Genomic DNA, 16,601 nt, shown 5'->3' on the forward strand with positions numbered 1-16,601 from the left:
GGTTTGGTGCGTGATCCCCTTCGCATTAGTACGATGTGTGTCGCAAATAGACGCTGTTAATCGGGCTTGGGAGCAGTCAGGGAGCAGGAGCTCTTACACCACGCGTCTCACCAGCTCCATGTCCAGGCCACGCCACTATAATAGTTTTTCACTGAAAGTGGAGGTACGCTTTAAGGGAACAGATTAATAAACATAGTTTTAATATTAATCACAAGTACATAAAACATAGTATATCACGCAATTAAGAAAATCTCATGCCCACGCTGCGGAAAAAAATGCAGCGTAAGCGTTAATAAATTGACCGGTGGTGTAGAATTTAAATTCGCAGCATGTCAAATTATGCTGCTTTTCTGTTGCGGGTTTTCCCCATTGAATTTATTGGGGATGCAAAACCTGCAGCAGAGAGCGAAGTTTTGCAGTGGAATCGCAGCTAATATTACACCGCAATCATCACAACTCCGGAAATAAAATAAAAAATCATACTTCCATAGAACGCTCTTTTTCTTCCTGCAGTCTGGCCTCCTGGGATGACATTTCATCCTATGTGACCGCTGCAGCGTCACATGGCACGTTACACACACAGAAGACCGAGGGGGTAAGTATGGACGGCTCTATTTTTATTTATTTTTTCTTCAAAGCACTGTTTTCCCCAGTGGAAATTTAATTCCAAAAACAGCACCACACTGTTTTTTGGACTGAAGGGTTCCAAGTTGGATACGCTGCACAGTTTTTATGCTGGAAAACGCCTTAAGTGGTTGAGGACTGTCACTCATATAAAAAAAATCTTGAACCGAGTAAAAAAAAAACAATGTTACTTTAACCCCTTAACAACGAGTGATGGATATTTCAGTCGCAAGCAGGTGTTAGTTCCTGCATAGTGACAGATATCAGTCGCTCTGATCGCGTGGGCACTGCCAGTGTACCCACGCGATCAGCAATAGATGCACGGCAGTTGTACACAGCCTGGCTCCTATTTAACCTATTAGATGTCAATAGTGACAGCGGCATCTAATGTGTTTGACCGAGGGAGGGAGCTCCCTCTGTCACCCTATCGGTGCCCCCGCAAAGAAATCGCAGGACACAGCTGGGTTTCCATGGCAGCCGCCCCAGGTCTGCCTTCAGCAACTGCCTTTTAGGCCATGCCAGAGGCATGGCCTCATGCACATGGCTGTGCCCGTAATTACAGCCCGCGATTGTGGGCACAGCCGGCCACCGACTGCATTTTCGGACCATGAACCATACAAAGCATGGAAGCACAGCCTGTAAAATGTAAAAGATAGAACATGTTCTATATTTGGCGGTTCTATGGCACGGACACCTAACCGTAGTGATACGGAAAAGTGTTTGCGGCCAATAGAATAAAAAACCCGCAAAACAACTGCAAAATTCCTTTTTTTTTTCTCCCGTTCCCCCCCCCATAAAAAATAAAATACAAGTTAATCAATAAGTCCCACATACCCCAAAATACTACGGGTATGTTCACACAGCCTATTTTCTGCTGTTTTTCGGGCCGTAAACGGCCGAAAAATCGGAAACAGAACGGCTCCAAACATTTGCCCATTGATTTGAAAAACGGCCACGAAAAAAAAGGCTGCGAAAAAGAAGTGCAGGTCAATTCTTGGAACATACCCTTAACAATGAACAATGAACAATAACAATGAACACAACACCTTGTCCTGCAAAAAACAAGCCCACATATGGCTACAGACAGAAAAATAAAAAAGTTACGGCTCATGAAATGCAGCGATACAAAAACTATTTAATTTTTTTAAAAGGGTTTTTATTTTGCAAACATAGGAAAAGATAAAACCTTTATTACATATTTGGTATCTCTGTAATCGTGCCGACCCATAAACTAAAGGTAACATAAATTTACGCTGTTCAGTTTGCGGCATAAATCACATAATGCGAAAAACAATGCTGGAATAGAGGTTTGTTTTCAATTCTTTCTTAAAATAAAGTTAATCAATATATTATATGGACCCAAACATGGTGCAATTAAAAAATACAACTCGTTCCGCAAAAAACAAGCCTTTATACGGCTATGTCGACGAAACAAAAAAAAAGAGTTCTGACTCTTAGGCCTTATTCACACGAGCGTGTCCATTTTGCGCGTGTAAAAAAAAAAAAGTGATTTTCTTGCGTTGCAGTTCCGTGTGACTCCCGTGTAAAGTGCGTGTCTGCGTTTTTTACGCACATATGTCATCCGTATGTCATGCGTTTTTACGTCCGCAAAATAAACTGAAGGTGTTTTTCCTCATTTCTTTAGCAACTGTTGCGTGAATCACACACAGCACACGTATGTCAGAGCGCTGCCCGGTTTTTTTTCACGCACCCATAGATTTCAATGGATGCGTGATGCGCAAAAACCGTACAAGAATAGGACATGCAGTGAGTATCAAGCAGTGGACACACTGCGTGAAAAACACTGAATGGCCCCATTGAATTGCATAGGTCTGTGTGACGTCTGTTTTAACGCGCGTAATAAGGACGTGAAATACACTCGTGTGAATAAGGCCTTAGAATGCGACCGTGAAAAAAAATAATTTATCTTTGGTCATTAATGCGCAAAACGGCTTGGTCATTAAGGGGTTAAATAAAAGCAGGTGCTCCTGATTTCGGTGGGGTCGTTTGTAAGCCCTTGAAAGAAACATTCCAGGCAAACACAGGGAGAATCTGGAGCCTGGGCAAAACTCAGATCTTCAAAGGTTAGGGATCATGCAGCAGGAGTCCCAACAGCAGGTCCCTTGAGCAGAGGAGGTAAGACCGCAGGGGCTACACTCAAAAAGTTTTCCATTTCATTAAAGATTTCATGGTTCTGACATGGGATCACGATGCTTTGCTTTAGGGCACCACATTTGTATCTTTTCCAACCCTTAGGGCTTATTCAGACGAACGTAAACTACGCGCGTGCAACGCGCGTGATTTTCACGTGCGTTGCCCGTAGCTATATTTGTCAATGGGGCCGTGCAGACATGGCAGCGTTTTTTGCGCAGCGTTGCTCCGTTGCAAAAAACTCACGACATGTCCGTTGATTCAGCGTTTTCAACGCATCACGCACCCATTGAAGTCACTTCCGTGCGAACTGCGTGTTTGTGCAACAGCTGTCAAAAGGATGAATGTAAACAGAAAAGCACCACGTGCTTTTCTGTTTCCGAACATCCAAACGGAGTGTCTTTGCGATTAGCGAACCCCAACAACCGAAGCTAAGTTCACCGGGTTCGGCCAAACTCGTTTTGGCCGAACCCGGCAAAAAAATTCCCGTTCCGCGACGCCGGGAGACATTCACTGTGCATGGTGCTGAAAGAGTTAAACTGTTTCAGCACCATGGACAGTGACTTGCGATCCCAAAATACATGAACCTGTAAAAAAAACCGAAGTTCTAACTTACCGATTACTCCTGTCTCCTTCCTGCAGTCCGACCTCCCGGGATGACACTTCAGTTCAAGTGACAGCTCCAGCCAATCACAGGCCAAGCACAGGCTGCAGCCAATCACAGGCTGCAGCGGTCACTTGGACTGTCGCGTCATCCAGGGAGGTGGGGCCCGATGTCGAGAGGCGCGTCACCAAGGACGCGTCACCAAGGCAACGGCCGGGAACTTCTCGGTAAGTAGGAACTTTATCTTTTTTTTGTCAGGTTTTTCGATATTGTGTTCGGCATTCACTGTCGAGGGTGCTGAAAGATTTAGCTCTTTCAGCACCTTGGACAGTGACGGGCGTCGACAAGCCTCATCTCTATGATGGCGGCTGCGCGAAAATCACGCAGCCGCGTATCAGACGCGGATGACACACGCAGCTGTCAAATGGTGTTTGCGCGCGCAAAACGCCGCGTTGTTTGCGCGCGCAAAAACGCAACGCTCGTGTGAATCCGGCCTTAGGGTATGTTCACACGGCCTATTTACGGACGTAAATCGGGCGTTTTTGCCCCGAATTACGCCCGAAAATAGCGCCTCAATAGCGCTGACAAACATCTGCCCATTGAAAGCAATGGGCAGACGTTTGTCTGTTCACACGAGGCGTATATTTACGCGCCGCTGTCAAATGACGGCGCGTAAATAGACGCCCGCGTAGAAGAAGTGACCTGTCACTTCTTTGGCCGTAATTGGAGCCGCTATTCATTGACTCCAATGAATAGCAGCGCTAATTACGGCCGTAATTGACGCGGCGTTCAAGCGCCTGCACATGCCGGTACGGCTGAAATTACGGGGATGTTTTCAGGCTGAAACATCCCCGTAATTTCAGCCGTAACGGACGCCCTCGTGTGAACATACCCTAAGGCCTAATTCACATGACCGTGTCCGTTTTGCGCACGTAAAAAACAGCGTTTTTCCTGCGTTGCAGTTCCGTGTGACAGTGTATGGTGCGTGTCTGCGTTTTTTTTATGCGCGTGTGTCATCAGTATGTCACGCGTATCACGTCAGCAAAATAAACTGAAGGTGTTTTTCTATTTTTCATAATTGCGTGAATCACGCACAGCACATGGATGCGCGTCCGTGTGCCATCTGGGATTTTCACGCTCCCATTTACTTCAATGGGTGCGTGATACGCGAAAAACGCACAAGTACAGGACATGCAGTAACTTTCACGCAGCGGAAACACGCTGCGTGAAAACACAATGTCTGAATAGCCCCATTGACTTGCATAGGTCCGTGCGACGCGCGTGATTTTCACGCGCGTATCACGGACGTGAAATACGCTTGTGTTTCATAAGGCCTCATGCACACTTCAGTTTTTTCCTTCAGGGTGCTATCCGTTTTTGTCACTGATAGCACCCTGAACCCATTCATTTCAATGGGGCCATGCACACTTCAGTTCTTTTGACGGTCCCGTTTCTCCTTTCCGATCCAAAGTAGAGCATGTCCTACTTTGGTCCGGGATTCCGTGACCGTGAGGCCCATGCAAGTCAATGGGGCCGTCGAAAAAACTGAAGGCACGCGGAAGGCATCCGTGTGCCGTCCGTGTGTGTGTGACGGAGCCGTTGCCTAGCAACGGCCGGGCAGAAAAACATTAGAAAAATATTACACTAATCGGCAGCCACTTGTCTATCAATAACTGATAGAGAAAAGAGGCTGCTGATTAAAAATAAAATAAAAAGCATTTCATACGTACACGGTCGTTGTCTTAGTGACGAGTCCCTCTTCTTCCTCCAGTCCGACCTTCTTTTGTGACACGGCAGCCTGTGATTGGCTGCAGAGGCCGCGGCTGCCTGTGATTGGCTGCAGCGGCGACATGGATTGACCGTCATCGCTGGAGGCCGGACAGGAGGAATGTAAGTATGAACTTAATTTTTTTATTACATTAATATTGTATTTTCCGCGCGCCGAGCATGGTACTGTCCAGGGTGCTGAAAGAGTTACCGCCGATCAGTGCAGCCCATTAACTCTTTCAGCACCCTGGATAGTACCATGCTCGGCACACGGAAACCACACGGCCGCTAAAACGGGTTCACGGACCCGTCAAAAGCGGCCGTGAAAACGGTGACGTAAGTGTGCACGAGGCCTTAGGGAGGCCACACGGAGCGGCCCGGATACAATCGCAACGCGGCTAACAACCGCACCGGCACCATGTTCAGTGTGGCTGTCAAACAGCCTGTTAGTGGCCGCATGTTTACGTGGGTAAACCGTCCTTTTATCTGCAAAAATCGTGTGGCCATAAATTAATACACCCTTTATGGCCGCACGATTTAGCAAATTACAACTTACCCCCTATTCATTCTCTATGGCAGCGCTGGAAAAAGCGGAACACTGCACTCTGCTATCTCCGGCACTACGATAGAAAATGAATGGAGCGTCAGTGCGCATGCCCATGTAACCGGAATACCCCTTAGGCCTCATGCACACTTCCATCACCATTTTCACGTCTGTTTCTCACGGATCCGTGTGTCCGTTATAGTATCCGTGTGGTTTCCGTGTATACTCCGTGTTTCTGTTTTAAACGGACGTTTGGCTTCCGTGTTTCCGTTAAAACTACGGAAGGTATTAAACTTAATTTGAACTTGTCACATGTACCAGTCTGTGAACTTTGGCATGCCCTGCCGTTGCTAGGGCAACGGCTCTGTCAAAACCGGACGGCACACGGAAGCCTTCCATGTGCCGCCCGGTTTTTTTTTATGTACCCATTGACTTATATGGGCCCCACGGTCACGGAATCACTGACAAAAGTAGGACATGCTCTACTTTTGACGGAACGGAACAACGGATCCGTCAAAATAACGGAAGTGTGTATGGACCCATTGAAATGAATGGGTCAGGGTGCTATCAGTGACAAAACCGGATAGCACCCTGAAGGAAAAAAACTGAAGTGGGCATGAGGCCTTAACGAGGTATTTGACAGCCGCGCCTACATAGTGCCAGCGTGGTTGTTGGGCGCTCTGTGTGGCCGTACCCTAACTGCAACATCGTGAATGGGATGTGACAACTGCTCTGTGAAACGTATGGCTTTATAGTAGTGTGAATCAAGCAGCGCGAGTAGTGCACAGTGTGAATAGGATGCATAAATTAAGCCAGCAAAAATAGTAAACGTGGCATGATATAGGTGCTGAAACTCGGCACGTTGGACATATTTCTCTTATTGCTGGCGCACATGTACACCAATATTGTTTGCACACATTAATAAATTTGTCAATTTTACAACTACTCATAGCCATGCCCTCAACATCTTCAAAACGGAGTCCTAAATGATGATTTTTCCTTAAATATAAACACACATTTTTAGTTCAGTATAGCCTCAATTGCTCAGCCGTATTTGTAACTTCTATCAATTACTTATGGAAAAGGTCTCAAGTACAGGACAATGCTGGTCACTTGAGCTTTTCATAGTCTTTAAGGGTAGGAACACACACCGCTTAAACACTGCGGATTTTCCGCAACGGATTAATTGCAGAAAATCCTCAGCGTATTACAGTAGCAGCAGTGTGGGTGAGATTTCAACAAATCTCGTCCCCACACTGCGGTAAATATCCGCCAAAAAAAAACGCACATAAATTGACCTGCGGTGCGGTTACTTCAACCACAGCATGGCAATTCTGCAAATTCGCAGCTCTTCTGTTGCGGGTTTACCCATTGAATGCAATGGTGTGCTTAAAACCGCAATAAAGCAGTGTGTGTTGCGATATTTGCAGCGGAATCACAGCGACGTGCTGCAAAAAAATCAAAAGGAAAAACCAAATAGTTATGCTTACCCAGTGTACCCTGCTTCTTTTCCAGTCCGGCCTCCCTGGATGATGTTGAAGGCCATGTGACCGCTGCAGCCAATCACAGGCTGCAGCGGTCACACGACCTGCAACGTCATCCCAGACGGCCGGACTACGCGCCGAGATGCAGGAGGGGTAAGCGCGAATGTTTTTTTTCCCGGTGCCCCTTCGCAGCGGAAATTCCAGGGAGGATACGCTGCGCAGCTTAACGCAGTGTATCCGCACTGAATACGTGTGTGTTCCTACCCTAGGGCTACGAACACACACTGCGTAAACACTGCAGATTTTCTGCAACAGATTCATTGAGGAAAATGCACAGCTTATTACAGTAGCAGAAGTGTTGGTGAGCATTCAGTGTTTTACAGGGCGGATACGCTGCGCAGCTTGATGCAGCGTATCTGCCCTGAAAACGCGGTGTTACATAGTTACATAGTTAGTACGGCTGAAAAAAGACACATGTCCATCAAGTTCAACCAAGGGACGGGAAAAGGGAAGGAAAAATTTCTACATATAGGAGCTAATATTTTTTTGTTCTAGGAAATTATCTAACCCTTTTTTAAAGCCATCTACTGTCCCTGCTGTGACCAGTTCCTGCGGTAGACTATTCCATAAATTCACCGTTCTCACGGTAAAGAAGGCTTGTCGCCTCTGCAGCTTGAAACTTTTTTTCTCCAGACGGAGGGAGTGCCCCCTTGTTTTTTGAGGGGGTTTTACAAGGAACAGGATTTCACCATATTTTTTGTATGTGCCATTAATATATTTATATAAGTTAATCATGTCCCCCCTTAGTCGTCGTTTTTCAAGGCTAAATCGGTTTAATTCTTTTAATCTTTCCTCATAACTTAGATTCTCCATGCCCCTAATTAGCTTCGTTGCTCTTCTTTGTATTTTTTCCAACTCCAGGGCATCCTTTCTATGAACTGGAGCCCAGAACTGAACTGCATATTCTAGATGAGGCCTCACTAATGCTTTGTAAAGTGGCAATATTACATCCCTGTCCCGCGAGTCCATGCCTCTTTTAATACACGACAATATCCTGCTGGCCTTTGAAGCAGCTGATTGACACTGCATGCTGTTATTGAGTTTATGATTTACAAGTACACCCAGATCCTTCTCAACAAGTGAATCCGCCAGTGTAGCTTCCCCCTAGGACATATGATGCATGCAGGTTGTTGGTACCCAGATGCATAACTTTACATTTATCTACATTAAACTTCATTTGCCAAGTGGACGCCCAAACACTTAGTTTGTTTAAATCTGCCTGCAATTCATGAACATCTTCCATAGTCTGAACTATATTACATAGCTTGGTGTCATCTGCAAAAATAGAAATAGTGCTATTAATCCCATCTTCTAGATCATTAATAAATAAGTTGAATAATAGTGGTCCCAGCACTGAACCCTGGGGTACACCACTTATTACCGGGGACCATTCAGAGTAGGAATCATTGACCACAACTCTCTGGATACGGTCCTTGAGCCAATTCTCAATCCAATTACAAACTATATTTTCTAAACCTATATTCCTTAATTTACCCATTAGGCGTCTATGGGGGACAGTGTCAAATGCCTTTGCAAAGTCCAAAAACACTAAATCCACAGCGGCCCCTCTGTCTAGGCTTCTGCTCACCTCTTCATAAAAACAGATTAGGTTAGTTTGACAACTTCTGTCCTTAGTAAAACCGTGCTGGCTATCACTTATAATACTATTTATTGTCACATAATCCTGTACATAGTCCCTCAATAGCCCCTCAAACATTTTCCCCACGATGGATGTTAAGCTTACTGGTCTATAATTACCCGGGGAAGACCTAGAGCCCTTTTTGAAAATAGGCACCACATTTGCGCTGTGCCAGTCCCTTGGCACTATACCAGTCACTAGAGATTCTCTGAATATTATGAAAAGGGGTACAGAAATAACTGAACTAAGCTCTTTAAGAATTCTAGGGTGTAACCCATCTGGTCCCAGGGCCTTGTGCACATTTATTTTATTTTATTTAGCTTGGACCATATCTACATTCATCCAATTCAGTATATCAACTGATATATTAACAGCACTGGCACCGGCTACATCAGCTGCTCTTTCTTCTGTTGTATATACAGAGCTAAAGAACCCATTTAGTAACTCTGCCTTCTCTTGATCCCCTGTGATCAACTCCCCATTACCATTATCTAGGGGTCCTACATGTTCAGACCTTGGCTTTTTTGCATTTATATGCTTGAAGAATTTTTTAGGATTTGTTTTACTATCCTTGGCCACCTGCCTTTCATTTTGTATTTTTGCTAATTTTATTACATTTTTACAGATTTTATTAAGCTCTTTATATTTTACAAAGGCTACAGCTGTACCTTCAGATTTGTATTTTTTAAATGCCCTTTTTTTGTCGTGTATTGCCCCTTTCACAGAAGGTGTAAGCCATGTGGGGTTTAATTTGAGTCGTTTATACTTGTTACCTATAGGAATAAATTTTGCACTATAATAACTCAAAGTAGATTTGAAAATCTCCCATTTATCATTTGTCCCATTATTTGACATTAGTTCTTCCCAGTCTATATCCTAAATTGCAGCCTTCATCCTGGGGAAATTGGCTTTCTTAAAATTAAATGTTTTTGCCCTCCCAGCCTGCGTTTGTTTTTTACAGTATAGGTAAAATGTAACTATATTATGATCACTGTTACCAAGGTTTTCACGAACATTGACATTTCCAACAAGATCTGTATTATTAGAAATGACCAGATCCAACAGAGCTTCACCTCTAGTCGGGTCTTCCACAAACTGGCCCATAAAATTTTCCTGAAACAGGTTGAGGAAATGTCTCCCCTTTGCAGTTGAAGCCGAACCATGACACCAATTAATATCCCGGAAATTAAAATCTCCCATTATCACTACAGTATCCGCCTGTGCAGCCCGCTCCATCTGTTTATATAGCTGAACTTCCATCTCCTCAGTTATATTGGGGGGTCTATAGATTTCACCAAAAGTAATTTTTTCAGTGTTTACCTCCCTTTCTAGTTCCACCCACAAGGTTTCAACCTCCTCACAGTATTCACCCACTATTGTCTCTTCCACACTCACCTTCATATCATTTCTCACATAGACATACACCACCACCTTTCCTATTTGTCCTCTTTCCGAAAAAGTGTAAAACCCTGTAGATTTACAGCCCAGTCATGTGAAGAGTCCAGCCATGTTTCAGCAACACCAACTATATCTATATTTTCTTCCAGTATCAAGGCCTCCAGCTCCCCCATTTTGCTTGCTAGACTTCTGGCATTTGTGAACATACACTTTAACTTGCCTGTCAGTTTTTCACTTTTATCAGAAATGTGATTTGACATTAATTGGGCCTTTTTATTTACACTGATGTTTTGTAACGAAAGGATCTCCTTATCTTGTTGTCTAGTCCTCTCCCCACATTCTGTTTCTCCCCCCACCAATATAGTCTGACCCCTCTCTAACCTGGCTACCCCTTTTTTTTCTACATTGACCTCCCTCCTCAGCCCTAGTTTAAATACTCCGCCACCCCAGCTAGAATTCTCTGCCCCAGCACAGCGGACCCCCTTCCATTTAGGTGCAAATCATCTGCAGAATACAGTTTGTACCCCAATGAAAAGTCAGCCCAGTGCTCTAGGAACCCAAATCCTTCTCCTCTACACCAAGACTTCAGCCATGCATTTAACTCCCTGAGCTCCCGCTGTCTTTCCTGTGATGCGCATGGCACAGGCAGTATTCCTGAGAATACAACTTTGGAGGTCCTTCCCTTCAGCTTGTATCCTAGTTCTTTAAAATTATTCTTAAGGCTCCTCCACCTACCATTTATTCTGTCGTTGGTACTGACATGGACCACGACAGCTGGATCATCACCAGCCCCTCCCAGCAATTTGTCCACCCGTTCCACCACATGCCGAACCCTGGCACCAGGGAGACTGTTCACTGAAGTGACAACTGAGTAAAATATACCTTTTAATAGTAACTCGTTTTAAAAACAGGGGTAACACACCACTGTGAAGTAAGCCCCACCGTGAAATTTAAAAACGTATTAAACAAGAAACACTGAGTCATTATGATAAATATGAGCTAAACACAAGAAATGGTTATAAACCATACCTAATAGAAATCCCAAAATATGCAATCCATATATAGCACGGTGCCGTTTCGGAGAGCAACAATTCAAAAAGAAAAAAACAAAAAATATTTTCCAAAACATACCAGGCACTCTTTGGGATAAGAATAATTTTATATAAATTTTTATTAAATTCCATATAAAAATATATTTTAAAGATTTTTCATATATAAATATATCTCTTTCCTCTTTTATCCATAATACAAAGATTTTTTATAGGATTTTATAAAAAATCTTTGTATTATGGATAAAAGAGGAAAGAGATATATTTATATATGAAAAATCTTTAAAATATATTTTTATATGGAATTTAATAAAAATTTATATAAAATTATTCTTATCCCAAAGAGTGCCTGGTATGTTTTGGAAAATATTTTTTGTTTTTTTCTTTTTGAATTATGATAAATATATCTCAGTGTTTGTAACAATGTTTCACTGGAACCAGCATTTATCCTGGGCACAACAGTAGTACAATACCCAAAATGCACCAGTGTCCGTAAACAAACACCGGATCTCCTAGCGCTGGGTGTAACACAATGCTACTGTCCCCTATGCAAACATTCCATGTACAATAAACGACCCTACGCGTTTCAGATACTCATCCTCAGGGGTCCGTATCTTGGTCACTCTGGCCTCATCACCAGCGATAATAATATTCAACAGCAGGTATTCTGCTGTGCGTCACGGGAAGATGCTCGTATCGATGTCAACGGCATACTTCATTGCAGGCGCTGGGTTACTATAAGCACCAAAACTCCACCCCTCGTATTTGGCGGCGCTACATGAACTGACCAATCACAGCACCCTCTCGATTCGTGACACCTGCCCATGTGACCCCCCCGCCGTCAGCTGACAGCCAGGGGTCATCATCGACCGCATCAAGCCGAACGCGCAGGCGCAGTAGAAGTCAAGGACGTATCGCCCGGACTGCCAAGTAAGAGGTAGGTAAGAGCAAAACGATAATTTGTTTGTAAGTATATCTTGCGGGACAGTTACCCACCGCAAGTGGACTACCTCAAAAAACAACTCTCTAGTTTATAAACACATATTAGGTGGACAAGATTACGGAATCCCTCCCATTTAGAATTTCTGACAAAAGATCTCTTTATATGTTGGCTGGCCAATATGGCCATATCAAACATAGTACACTATGCAGGATAAAAACACCCCCCCAAAAGGCAACCCAAGGTGAATATTGGCCGCCTAAAGAGGAATGGTATTACATATTAGATAAAACACGTATAATTAGTCTGCTCGTTTAAACCCGCTGGTTGTATGCATGCCAGTCTATGGATCCATTGGGCTTCTTTGCGTAGAATTAAATTGTCCCAGTCACCTCCTCTTTTTGGGGGTCTAATGAGTTCAATTGCTTGAAACTTTAAACATGCTGCATGGCCTTGATGTTTAGCATGCACATGCTTAGATATTGGGGTGTCCCTAGCATGGATAATGTCTCCAACATGCTCTCTTATCCGGCGCCGAAATTGTCGTGCCGTTTTACCCACATAATTTAGGGGGCATGGGCATGTAATAAGGTAAACCACCCCCGCTGTTTTGCAATTGACAAAATCCCGAATGTTGTACTTTTCCGGTGTTACAACACTGGTAAAGCTATTCCCTTTGAGAATGAAGTCACAAGCTTTACAGCTACCACATCTAAAAGTGCCTGGTATTTGTCTATCCAGCCACGTACCCCTAGGTAAAATGGGGTCAAAACAGCTGTGCATGACTCTGTCCCGAATGTTTTTCCCTCTCCGATACGTGACAGAGGGCCACTGTGTGATCTGATCAACCAAATCTGTATCAGAACTGAGAATACGCCAGTACCTTTTCAGGATTTGCATAATATCATTTTGTTTAGAATCATAGGTGCCTATGAGTCTCGTAACTTGTTCTTCTTTACGTTTTTTTAGGAACCAGAAGACATTGCCTGTCTGCGTCCCTTGCTCCCTCATAGGCCTTTCTGATTACACCCTTGGGGAAACCTCTATCCTTCAATCTTGTCTTGAGTTCCTGAGCCTGACACTCAAAATCACCCATGGAGCTACAATTCCTGCGTACTCTCATAAATTGGCCTGCCAATGGAATGCCACGTTTGAGGGGATAAGGATGACAACTGTTCCATTGTAAGAAACTATTGGTTGCTGTTTCTTTCCGGTGTACCTTGGTACGAATTGTGCCTTCTCCTGTTTTTATAATTTTCAAATCCAGAAAAGACAATTCTTTTTCACTGATCTCACATGTGAACCTTAGCCCTATATCATTTGTATTGAGGGCTGCTACAAAACTATGGAACTCTTCTGCTGTAGAGTTCCAAAGAAGCAGCACGTCATCAATATATCTAATCCATAGTCCAACGGACGAAGTCCATTTAGAAAAATTGTCCCCAAAGACAATTGTCTCCTCCCACCAGCCAAGAAATAAATTTGCATAGGTGGGAGCAGCAGGACTCCCCATTGCAGTGCCACATTGCTGATGAAAGATCTGGTCTTCAAAGATAAATATATTTTTTTCAAGAACAAATTGTAATAACTGCAAAACAAATTGGTTATGGGCTGCAAACTGAGTGCCCCTTGATCCAAGGAAGTACTCGATCGCCTTACAACCCAATTTGTGAGGTATGGATGAATACAACGCCTCAACATCCAGGCTAGCCAACAGTGTGTCTTTCTCCAAAGTAATACCGTCAATCTGTTTCAGAACATCCATAGTGTCACGTACATATGATGTGAGACTCAAGACAAAAGGGCGCAACACCTGATCAACATATGTACTCACATTTTGAGTTAGATTATTGATGCCTGAAACAATAGGTCTGCCACGTAAGGGGGGATGCCCTTTGTGGATTTTGGGCAGGCTATAAAAACACGCCATGATGGGAAATTTTGGGAACAGGAACCCAAACTCGCTTGCACTGATCAAAGATCTGCTCTTTGCATCACTCAGAATGCCCAGCAACTCTTTCTTGAACAGTGCTGTGGGGTTGTCCTTTAAAATGGTGTAACAGTCAGGATTGAGTAAAATATCCTCACACATTTTTTTATAGTCATCTCTGCTCATGACCACGATGTTCCCACCTTTATCAGATGCCTTTAGAACAATATTTTGTTTTTTCTCTAAAGTGGTCAGAGCTACTCGTTCAGACCAGGACAGATTGTTGTCTATGCCCCTATTGTCCTGACTAAGATTTTTGATCTCATCTCCCACCATCTCCACAAATAAATCCACATTGGTAAAATCTCCTATAGGTGGCAGCTTCCTACTCTTCAATTTAAGATTGGTGAAAGGACCTAGACCTGGGGTTCTCCCAGATTCCTCTAGTAACCCCTCTAAGGCCAGCAGGCCTTCCATATCAGATTCTTCTAACCCCAATTCAATGCATTTTTTTCTATTATGGTGTTTGAAGAATTTGATCCATTTGAGTTTGCGAGCAAACAAATTAAGATCCTTTATCCAAGAAAATGAGTCAAACTTAACTGTGGGGACAAAGGAAAGTCCCTTTTCTAATAGCGTACTCTCTGATGCACTCAAAATGTATTCAGATAGGTTTATGATTCGTAGCCTATCCATATTACTTCCCTTCACTAATCCTTTTGTCCCCTCAGCATGTAGCGGGAAATGGGGGGGATTGTTGGCTAAAAAATTATTGCCACTATTAGAAGAGGCTCTAGCACGGCCTCTATTTCTACCTCTAGCTCCTCCCCTGTATTTTTGTTTCCCACCACTACCACCAAAGAAAGGGCCCGCTCTTTCAGAGTCTGTTTCACTCTCTGATGTGGAAGGGTCAGTTTCCCTCGGCCCCCTATTAGTCTGTTGATATTGCTGTTGTTGGGTATTAACAAAGTCGTAAGCCTTTTTCTCCCTAAATTCCTGTAGGTCTCTCTGGAACTGGAAGTGTTTACGTTCCTTTAAATGATTAGTGAACCTTTCTAGAGTTTGTTGTAGGATTTTATCTTTTTTATCAAAACCAGGGGTATCTACCAAAGACTTCGCTGCCTCAATCTCTTTTTTGAGCTCCGCACTAATAAAGTCAAACTAAGGGAGACTGCAAACCATTCGGTCCACATCTAGAAATTTTCAGCGTGCGCTTTCAGTCTGAATTACAACTGCATTCTTCCCCTAGAAGTCAATAAAACGTGATAAAATGTATCTGCGATATGAGGAAAAATACGTAAATCACATTTTTGCAAAAAATAAATAAATGCACGCTTAGTTTGAAGCAGCGGTTATCATTGGCGAAAGCTCTATGCAGCATGCGTTTTAACCGGTTCAGAACCAGGCAATTTTTAGTCTTCAGGACCAGACACCGTTTAGCCATTTTTAGCATGCGTTAAACAGCTATAACGATTTGTTGGGCTGGAGATGTCATTTTTGCTATTTTTTTTTCGTAGATAATCCAGGTTTCCTTTTTACCTCTTAACCCTCATCTGGTGTTATAAATGGAGGAAACAAAATGATGCCTACAAACACCTTGTCGTAAAGACCAATGCCTTCCTTGTCGCTGGCAAGAGAATGCAGGCTAAATCCTGTGAATGGCGAGAGGCTGTCATGTTGACCATATGTGGCACCTGTATTCTATTGACGGTGCTTTGGCCAGTCACGGTGTATTAAAAGTATTTCCACCTTTAAATAAAAGTTAACATATGAAAACTGAGCAACTTTTTTAAAATATATTATTTTGTACAGCCTGTGTTCAGAGCTGGTCTCCAGCTGCATAGCTATAGGGGTGCAACGTGGCAGTCGCATCCGGATACCAGAGGAGGCCCTAAGGTCCCTCGGCCCCATAATAAGACACCAATATTATAAATGGCACATAAAAAAGGTAGGCCATGGATTTTGAATTTGTCCCAGGAGCTCTGCTGGTCTCACATCATTCCTTGCTGGCACAATTGCTACAGAGTGTGCGCTGGTGATTCTTATCCTGGGATGTATAGTTTTTACACTAGCCATTATTTTTTCTACATCAGATTGCTATATAAACTGCCATTGCACTATAGGAGACGCTAATAAAGGGGTTTCCCTATCTCAGTAATGGCATATTGCTAGAGACATGTCATCACTTGCTGATTTCCAGGGGTCCTACCAGAAATACAGGGGCCTTGCGATACGCCATCGCTTGTTGAGTGTAGGAAATCGGTGACTCATCTTCAGTGCAAAATAATCAATTTAAAACTAGGTTTTGGTGTAAACTGTGCCAAAGAAACCCAGAAATAACTGGTTAAGTAGAACAAATCTGCACAAAACATTGACCTTTATCATTCAACAAATATGGAAATAAGTAAAAT

Source organism: Rhinoderma darwinii, chromosome 4 (assembly GCF_050947455.1).
Source record: "Rhinoderma darwinii isolate aRhiDar2 chromosome 4, aRhiDar2.hap1, whole genome shotgun sequence".
Classification (NCBI taxonomy): domain Eukaryota; kingdom Metazoa; phylum Chordata; class Amphibia; order Anura; family Rhinodermatidae; genus Rhinoderma; species Rhinoderma darwinii.